Source organism: Octopus sinensis, linkage group LG11 (assembly GCF_006345805.1).
Source record: "Octopus sinensis linkage group LG11, ASM634580v1, whole genome shotgun sequence".
Classification (NCBI taxonomy): Eukaryota; Metazoa; Mollusca; class Cephalopoda; order Octopoda; family Octopodidae; genus Octopus; species Octopus sinensis.
Genome location: NC_043007.1, coordinates 40,302,242 through 40,312,505, shown reverse-complemented (window position 1 = coordinate 40,312,505; position 10,264 = coordinate 40,302,242). Strand labels below are relative to the sequence as shown.

Here is a 10,264-nt window from a genome sequence, read left to right as displayed (position 1 = left end):
TGCCAGCTTGAGTGCTTTTTGCATGACACATGGTGCTTGTATGGGCGCTTGTATGGTGTTAACACAGGTGCTTATTATGTAGTGCCAACATGGGTACTTCTCATGTGGTGCCAGTATTGATGCTTTTTATATGGGACCAACACATGTATATGTATGTTTATATGTATATCTGCCATTAACTTGCATACTCTAAGTGATTAACACTTTATTAATTATCAGAGGCCTGTCAGTGGAGAATCCGGCCTACACAGTATCATGGTGCGATGTAATATTTTAAAACTTTTGTTATTGACATATTAAGACAGTTTGTTTGGAAGCAGACACTACATTAACCACTACATCCAAATCATCTTTCTTAGACCATTAGTTCTGCCTACTTCTTTCCTGCTGCTGTTCAGACTGGACATCAACCATATCAACTTCACTTGCTAAATCGAGAAAGCTTGCAAAGTCATCAACAATGTCCACTTTCCTCATGATTAAATCCTGAAGGAAAAAAATGAGGGGGAAAACCCCCCCAAAATTAACCTCTAATAAATTTGTGTTATTTCAAGGATAACTGATTAGCTATGGTTAATGTCTTACATGTATAGGTAGATAGATATTGAAGTAAGGTATTTAAAAAAAAGGGGGGAAAGAAAAGGTAACCGATGGGGGTGGGAATAAGGAAAGCAACATATAAAAGGAAGAAAGAAAGTAAGAAAAAAAAAGTAACCTTTTCATACTTAGAGTTTTTGGCTCTTGGCATCAGTTATATAAAACAAGTAAAGGTCATGAAATATATCAAAGTTCTCACCTTTAAGATTATTCTTTTGCTTTATGTTATTAACAGTTATTCAATTACATATGCAGTTAATAAGCAAGGCTGTATCACTCCTAGCAGTTTTGACTGAGAACTAGTTAAAGTCTCATTAAAACTGTCTGGTTTCTGTGGTGGGGAACATTTCAATGAAATGTATGAGTTTCACTTCTCTTCTCTGTTTAATGTTCAAAACTTCATTATTATTTGGTGAACACAATTGAAATGACATAAATTAAAATTGTCATCTGTGTATCATACTAAATGTATATATACTGTTGGAAAGCATGATGCTGTCGTTTTTGTTCTGGGATTTCTTCATGAACATGTTGTGTTAAAAACACAACATATATCAGAGGGAGGTGAATGTAACAGAGCAAGGCAAACATTACCACAGTAGTAACTCGCAAGAACAAATGTGTTTTGCCCTACATGAGACGTGTTGATTTTTGTCTTTTTGTGGTCAATGAAAGAAGTACCAGTTAATCAACCCTGCATCACCTACAAGAAAGCTGGGACCCTGTCCCTAACTCACAAATCACTATTATTATTAAGGGTTAGAGCAGTGGATTTGAAGAAGCTTTAGCACGTGTTTTATTTTTTTGTTTTTATCTGTTACATGTTTCAGTCATTAGATTACAGCCATGCTGGGGCACCACCTTGAAGAACTTTAGTCAAATGAATCAATTACAGTACTTGTTTTTTGTTAAAACTAGTATTTATTTTATCAGTCTTTTTTGCAGAACTGCTAAGTTGTGGGGACATAAACACACCAACACTGATTGTCAAGCAGTGGTGGTGGATAAAGACAGACAGACAGACACACACACACACGATGGACTTCTTTCAGTTTCCTTCTACCAAACCCACTCACAAGGCTTTGGTCAGCCCGAGGCTATAGTAGAAGACACTTGCCCAAGGTGCCACGCTGTGGGACTGAACCTGGAACTCTGTGGTTGGGAAGCAAGCTTCTTACCACACAGCCATGCCTGCACCTACATCAGAGAAATGTCTTGCAGTAATTACTCTGGCTCTTTACTTTCTGAGTTCAAAACTCGCTGCTGCCAGCTTCACATTTTATCCTTCTAGGGTCAATAAAATAAAGTGCCTGTCAAGAACTGGTACTGATGTAATCATCTAAACCCTGCCCCTCAGAATTTGTGGTATTGTCCCTATCAAAACAGCTGTTGAATTGCCAAGTGTTTACCAAACTGCTAGAATTAGCAAACAAATGTCTCTTGAATCTTGTTCTGACGTCTTAAATAAAGAAATACTTTTGAGAATGTGCTTGATGGTCATGGCTCAGACACCTTTGAGTGAAGATCTGCTCAGTTAGGCTAGATGTAGGGCTGAACAACAACATTCATTCTGACTCTCTGCACTTGAACTTCAATTCCTACTCAAGTCAAACTTGTCACTCATCCCTTCATGCGTATCAGTAAAAGAGCACCACCAATCAAAGGTAGTGGATTTGTGGAACTGATAAAATGTCGAACCACATGCCTTGTGGTATTTGTTTTGACTCTTTACCAGTGGCACGTAAAAAGCACCTATTACACTCCTGGAATGGTTGGCATTAGGAAGAGCATCAAGCCGTAGAAACCATGCCATATCAGACTTGAACCTGGTGCAGCTCTCCGGATTACAAGTTCTAGTCAAACCGTCCAACCCATGCCAGCATGGGAGGTGGATATGAAATGATGATGATGATGACGATGATCTCACCATGGTCCACTTAAAGGAAAGGCTTGATCTGTTGCCTAGTTTCACACCACCACTTAATACTCTGGGTGTCTTTAGAGGAGTCCTCTCTTTTTCAAGTATTTAGACCAGGCCTCAACTTTGAGGATACCCTGCTACCTCCTTCCCTTCCTCCTACTAGTCTCAGAAGTCCTGTGAAAGGGCCATGGGAACTGCTTGTCCCATCTGACTTAAAGATAAAAATACTAAAAGAAACACTTGTATCAAAGCTAGTCTTTTATTTAGATCAAGCATGGGCTGCCTTTTTTGAGAAGAAGGCTACATGTCTTTCATTTCCAATATATTACAAGAATATACCTGGCCTTGGGGAAATATCACCTTGCTCGGTAGCAGGTGAGGGTTGATAGCATAAAAGATATTCTGCTGTAGAAAATCTGCCTCAATAAACTCTCTCCAACTCATGCAAGCACGGAAAAGTGAATGTTAAAACGATGATGATGATATACACACTTATACATACTATGAATGTATACACGTACATATTCATTTATTCTTTTACTTGTTTCAGTCATTTGACTGCGGCCATGCTGGAGCACCGCCTTTAGTCGAATCAAATCGACCCCAGGACTTATTCTTTGTAAGCCTAGAACTTATTTTATCGGTCGCTTTTGCTGAACCGCTAAGTTACGGGGACGTAAACGCACCAGCACCAGTTGTCAAGACAAACAGATACACAACATATACACACACATACATATACATATATACGACGGGATTCCTTCAGTTTCCGTCTACCAAATCCACTCACAAGGCTTTGGTCGGCCCGAGGCTGTAGTAGAAGACACTTGCCCAAGGTGTCATGCAGTGGGACTGAACCCGGAACCATGTGGTTGGTAAGCAAGCTACTTACCACACAGCCACTCCTGTGCCTAAAATGAAAGAGAAAAAGAAAACATTCAGGTTATTGGTAGTTGACAACTTAAGAAAAGTTATTTTCAGTAAATTCTATTGATAAAAGAGGTGGTGGGGTGAGAAGGGTGGCCTTTTCTAAAATTCTTTTTATTCTTTATTTTTCTTTTTTTTCTGCTTTTGACAGATAACAGCCCTACTCCAAAGTAATACAGTCATTTTTATGATAAGAGAAATGATAAATTTCTTTCTCTCTTTTTACCTTTACCTCTTCAGTATTTCACTCAGGGTGGGGTGAGTGGGGGGTGCATGCCTCCTCCCACACATTTTCCCTTTCCCCCCTTGTCTTTTATCTACCTGTAGTTATAACATATGTTGCCTAAGCAACCATTTATTTCTTTATTCTTTCTCTTTTTTTCTTTTTGGCCTTTTCCTCCTTTGCTAATTCGTACAAATACTTATTCACTAAAATTACACTCCTTGAGAGAAAAAGCCTCATAGCATTACATATCCTCCTTGTTCCTCTCCTCCCACCCATTCTCTTCTAGGAACATCTCTCAAGGTCTTCAAGTTAACTTCAGTTAAGTTGATTCAATAATTCAAAAATAAAAATATAAAATAAAATTTGCTTTGCCTCCTCCACCTTCTCCTCCTGATCTGCTTTGACCAGTGGAGGTTTAGTTGCTATTCCTAGCAGGATCAGTGACTGCATAGTAATCTTTCATTGGCTCAGGATTGCAATGCGTTAGTGAAACGGCTGCTAAAGATTGAATGCCAGACTGAGTAAATAGTATAGAATTTAGTACTTCATCTTGTTCGCTGTATGTTTATAGTTCAATTACTGCCCTGGTGTCCTTTGACCTACAACTTTCTGGGGTGGCTAGGTTGTGGGGAGACATGTACCAAGAATGTACTAAGGAGGTGATGGTGGTGGTGTTGGTTTGAGGTGTTTGGGGGTCAATGCAGTCAACTACATTCTTTTTCTCAAGCATATCATAAAATCAGTTTCTCTTTAAAATATTTTATGAAGTGTATTACAGAATACCTTTATTGAAACAATACCTTTTAACAAAGGTCGGATTTGATGTATAGATACCTATAATTAACAGATCCTGCAGCATGGTTTTGATTTCCAATTGAAATTTTCAGCACTTGAGTTGTGGCTTAAAACTTCCCATTTTGTTCTCTTCTTTAAATTTTACTTTAGAGTCTTTGTGGTTAGATATAGAAAGGTTTTTAGAAAATTTTTCTTGAAAATATTTTGTGAAGTGTAACACAATAGAAACCTTTATTGAAAAGATGCCTTTAACCCTCTAGTATTCAGATTACACTGTTAAATGTAATATATTTTTTATTCAAATTGTTTTGAATTCATCAAGCATTATCTTATAGCTTTGAGGTTTCAATGATGTGATTGTTTATTTTTAGAATGGCATTGTAGGTTAGGTGTGAAAGGTTAGATATGGCCAATTTGAATATAAAACATATAGAATATTTGGGCCGGATATGGCTGTTTTAAACACTAAAGGGTTAAACAATCGATACCTTTGATTTATAGGTACCGTCCATCCATCTCCCCTGCTCACTATTACTGGGAGGGTTATGAAGGTACTGTCCTCTCAAGTACCTCCTTCATAGTCATGTCAGAAGCAACAGCTGTTAAACTTGTTGGCTGGATTTCCAAGTATGACCAACTGAAACTATGGATATTATGCAACCATCTCATCCCTGGTCTCCCTCTAAGTCACCTACTGGTTGGCTCAGCTTGAAGGATCCATCTTGTAATTCTTTCCTGCCACTTTCTAATCACATGTCTGTAGTATGGAAAACATCGTCTTTGGAAGCAGGAGAGAATACGTTGCTAATCTCTTAAATCCAGTCACAATAAAATCTTCTGGTGGACACGAGGCGTGTCTAGGGTTGAAGATCAACATCACTGAGACAGAATTCATAGAAGCAGTTAAAGTGCTAAAATGTGGCTAGGCTGCTGGGGAGAAGGAAATTCAACCTGAGATGTTAAACACGACCTCTGGCTTGGACCTTTGGAAAGACACTGAAGCAATGACAATCTAGGATGATAATTTCAATTTTCCAAAAAGGAAGATAAGAGAGTGTGCCCTAATTATAGAGGAATCTACTTGCTGAGACTTCTCATTAAAGTCTATACCATGTGTATGGGAAACAGATTTAGGAAAATAGCTGACTCCAAGTTTGCGGAAGAACAGTGTGACTGCCAGCCTAATGACAATAATAATAATCCTTTCTACTAAAGGCACAAGGCCTGAAATTTTGGGGGAGGGGACAAGTCGATTATATTGACGCCCAAAGTGTTTCACTGATACTTAATTTCTTGACCCCAAAAGGATGAAAGGCAAAGTCAGCCTCGGAATGTGAAGTTAGACTGTAAAGACAGACAAAATACCGTGAAGCATTTTACCCAGTGTGCTAACAATTCATAATAATGTTTGAACGTTGTTGTCACAGTGCATCTGTGCAGGTTGTATCCGGTCAGGCCAATGTGGGCTTAGAAGGTTCTGCTACAGGTCAGGCACTGGTGGTCTGCTGTGAATGAAGCCAATAAATTGGCTCAGGACTTGTGCTGCTCATGTTTTCTTTGTGTTCTTAGATGCAGCACAACCATCAAGATATTCACTCTATGGCAGGGCTTTGAGAAATTGTGAAAAGATTGTGAAATAGTGTATGCATGCTTTGTAGACCTCAAAAAATTATGTGTCCATGTGCCATGGGACATGCTGTAGAGGGTTCTGCAGGAGTTTGAGAAGATTTATTGGTACCTATATTTAAAAGATTCTGTAGCATGGTTTTGCTTTCCAGTTGAAATTCTTATCACTTGAGTTGTTGCTCAAAACTTCCTATTTCCTTCTTTCCTCTAAATTTTGGTTTTAGAGTTTTCGTGGTTAGTTTAAAAAAAAGTAATAACATTAATTTTGTTTCTAACCCTCATTTTTTTTTTCTAGATGATCATTAATGCATTTTATTCTCTTACACAATGCAATCTCAGTTAGGGCAGCCATAGTCACATACAATTTTTTAAGAAACCAATGTAGCATGAAATTATTATTTAAAAAAAAATAGTATGTAGAGCCACACAAGCCACAAATATGCTAAAAGAATTAATGCATGTCAAAGGCGTCAAGCTGGCAGAAACGTTAGCATGCCAGCATTTTGTCTGTCTTTACGTTCTGAGTTAAAATTCCGCCAAGGTCGACTTTGCCTTTCATCCTTTCGGGGTCGATAACTTAAGTAATAGTTACACACTGTGGTCGATGTAATCGACTTAATCCCTTTGTCTGTCCTTGTTTGTCTCCCCTATGTTTAGCTCCTTGTGGGCAATAAAGAAATAAGAATTAATGCATGGCTATGTGGTAAGAAGCTTGCTTCCCGACCACATGATTCTGGGTTCAGTTTCACTGTGTGGCACCTTGGGCAAGTGTCTTCTACTATAGCCTCGAACTGACTGAAGCCTATGAGTGGATATGATAGATAGAAACTGAAAGAATTCCATTGTGTGTGTGTGTATGTGTGTCTTTCTTACCCTTCCCCATCACTGCTTGACAACCAGTGTTGGTGTGTTTATATCCCCCATAGCTTAGCAGTTCAGCAAAAAAGACCAATAGAATAAATATTAGGCTTTAAAAAAATAAGTCTTGTGGTTGATTTGTTCAATTAAAATCCTTCAAGGCAGTGCTCCAGCATGGCTGCAGTCAAGTTACTCAAACAAGTAAAAGAATGAATTATCAAAGCATGGCTTCTAGGGACACTGTGTGGTTAAGGAGCTCACTTTGCAGCCATTTGGTTTCAGGTTCAGTCTCACTCTGTGGCACCTTGGGCAAGTTGGGTTTTCTACTCTAGCTCAGGGCCAACTAATACCTTGTCAGCAATTTTGGTAGCTGGAAACTGTGCAGAAGCCTATTGTATATGTGTGTGTGTGAATTTTTATGTTTGACCATCACCACTGCTTGACAACTGGCGTTTGTTTTGTTTATGCCTCTGTAACTTAGCAATTTGGTAGAAGAGACTGATAAAATAAACACCAGTCTTAAAGATAAGTTCTGGGGTCAATTTGTTTGACTAATTCCTTCAAGGCATGGCTGTAATCCAGAGACTGAAACTATTAAAAGAAAATGTGTTTACAACATATATTCAGTTTCATAGCTTAAAGCAATGAAATGTATACATTAGTAGTTAGATGTCTCAGGTTATTGCTCTCAGTATCTATTTTTTTTTGACAAGTTTGGGGTGCTTTTTTTAAAAAATTTTTTCTTATACCTAAGTAACTGCAGCTTGACAATTTTGACCATGAATTTTTTTATATTAAATTTCTCACATTTGACATAAGTAAGTCTGATATGTTGTTAAATTTGCTTGTACATTTAATTTTCTTTTTACCCATTTTTTATGGCTTTGTAGTATTGGTAGTATAACATTTTGATCAATTATCCTTGGTATTATGTCAGAATAAGAAACCAATTTTTTTTTTTTTTTTTTGACCTGGAGAGAATTTATTTTGCCTGATTCAATTTTTTGTATTTTTCAGTTAGATAAAAAAGAAAATACAAAAAAAATGATGAAAAAGTTTGAATTTTAAATCTGAAGTTCTTATCTTCCCCGTCCTTTATTTTTTTTTTTATACCCCTAAGTGTCTGCTCAGCCTTTTTATCTTTGATTGTTTTTGAAGTGTTTTTATCACCTGGTATTTTCAGGTACCAACAGGATATGATTCCTTTGGATAAATAAAGATAAAACAAAAACAAGCAAGAAGTTCTATTTAAAAAAAAATAATGTATGTGTTGGTCAATAGGTTTAACTTTGTTTGCTTGGTCTTGGCATTTTAATGAAAATGGCTCCTCAGTCCCTATTCTTTCTTTATTCACCTTCTAGTACATTGAAGATATGCTCTGATATCTCATCACTACCATCTCTTTTCTGGGGTACCTATGTATCTCCTCTCCACCAAGACACCTGTTCCTATCCCTCTATCATACTTTAGTCTCTCAATATCTTGCATAAAACCACTTCCTTCAATACCACCCCCGCACTGTGCTCAGATAAAGATTTTTGTCTTATTATTATTATTATTATTATTAGGCGCAGGAGTGGCTGTGCGGTAAGTAGTTTGCTTACCAACCACATGGTTCCGGGTTTATTCCCACTGCGTGGCACCTTGGGCAAATGTCTTCTACTATAGCCTCGGGCCAACCAAAGCCTTGTGAGTGGAGTTAGTAGACAGAAACTGAGAGAAGCCCATCGTATATATGTATATATATATATGATTATATGTATGTGTGTGTATATGTTTGTGTGTCTGTGTTTGTCTCCCCAAATTCGCTTGACAACCGATGCTGGTGTATTTTCGTCCCCGTAACTTAGTGGTTCAGCAAAAGAGACTGATAGAATAAGTACTAGGCTTACAAAGAATAAGTCCTGGGGTCGATTTGCTCAACTAAAAGCGGTGCTCCAGCATGGCTGCAGTCAAATGACTGAAACATGTAAAAGAGTAAGAGAGTAAAGAGTATTATTATTATTATTGCTATTATTAATAATAACAACAATAATAATAATAATAATAATAATAATAATAATAAGGCAGCAAGCTGATAGAATCGTTAGCATGCTGGGCAAAATGCTTAGCAACATTTCATCAGTCTTTACTTTCCGAGTTCAAATTCTGCCAAAGTTGTTTTGCCTTTCAAAATTTTGAGGTTGATTTAATAAGTACCAGTTGCACACTGGGGTCAATATAATCGACTAGCTCCCTCCTCCAAAATTTCGGTAGAATGGATTATTATTATTATTATTAACTTATTTTCTTGAAAAATTGAAGCATGTCTTTGGCAATTCCAGAACGCATCAGACTTATTTTGTGTGTAACTTTTGGCCCACCCTTTATATACATTTTTGTGTAGTATAAGGAACAGCTTCTTCTTTGAAACGTGTTATATTAAAGGTACAACATTTTTTATTAATGATTTTTTAAAATTTCCTTCTTAATCCTTTATACTTACTTTGATAAATGTCTCAAAAACATAGTCTTATCTTCTGAATGGAGTGTTAACTGTGACACATTTGTTACCAAGGTTTTTTAGTGGGCAGCAAAGGCTCATAGGAATGATATTAATAACTGATAATGATTTAAAATTGTTTAACGGTTAATTCTAGCTCTTGGTTTTATTTTGTTATTAATCAAAGTTGCGGAATTTTCATGCATTTCTGTTTTTTGTAGAATTCGGTGTAGTATGGTTGTATTATCAACTAATTTGTATATCTGTCTAGTTTGTTTAGTATTTTGTATTACACACTCACACATATCTATCTATCTATCTGTCTGTCTGTCTGTCTTTTTGTTAGTCTGGCTTCTTACCTGTCTATCTGCCTCTCAATCTGTCTCTCTCTCTTTCTCTCTCTCTCTCTCTCTATCTATCTATCTATCTATCTACCTGTCTGTCTATCCATATATCTATCTATCTATCTACCTGTCTATCTATCCATATATCTATCTATCTATCTAACTATCCATCCATCCACAAATACACACACACACACACAAATAAACACACACACACATATAAATACACACATACATACACACACACACACACACACATACATACACATTCATGAAGGCGCATGACTCAATTGTTAGTGTTCCGCTTACAATTGTGAGATTGCGATTTTGATTCCTGGACCAGGCTCTGCGATGTGATCTTGAGCAAAGACACTTTATTTCATATTGCTCCAGTTCACTCAGTTGTAGAAATGAGTTGCAACATCACTGGTGCCAATCTGTATCGGCATTTGCCTTTCATCAGTGGCATAGAGAAGGAAGACTAATAT

At 37.2% G+C, this 10,264-nt stretch overlaps 1 protein-coding gene across 5 annotated transcripts in view; it reads left to right on the top strand.

Annotated features, from left to right (window-relative positions):
* The window catches only part of LOC115217202 (thyroid receptor-interacting protein 11), a 220,694-nt gene that overhangs the window by 99,265 nt on the left and 111,165 nt on the right, over positions 1-10,264 (top strand). The gene's annotated exons all lie outside the window — the stretch shown is intronic.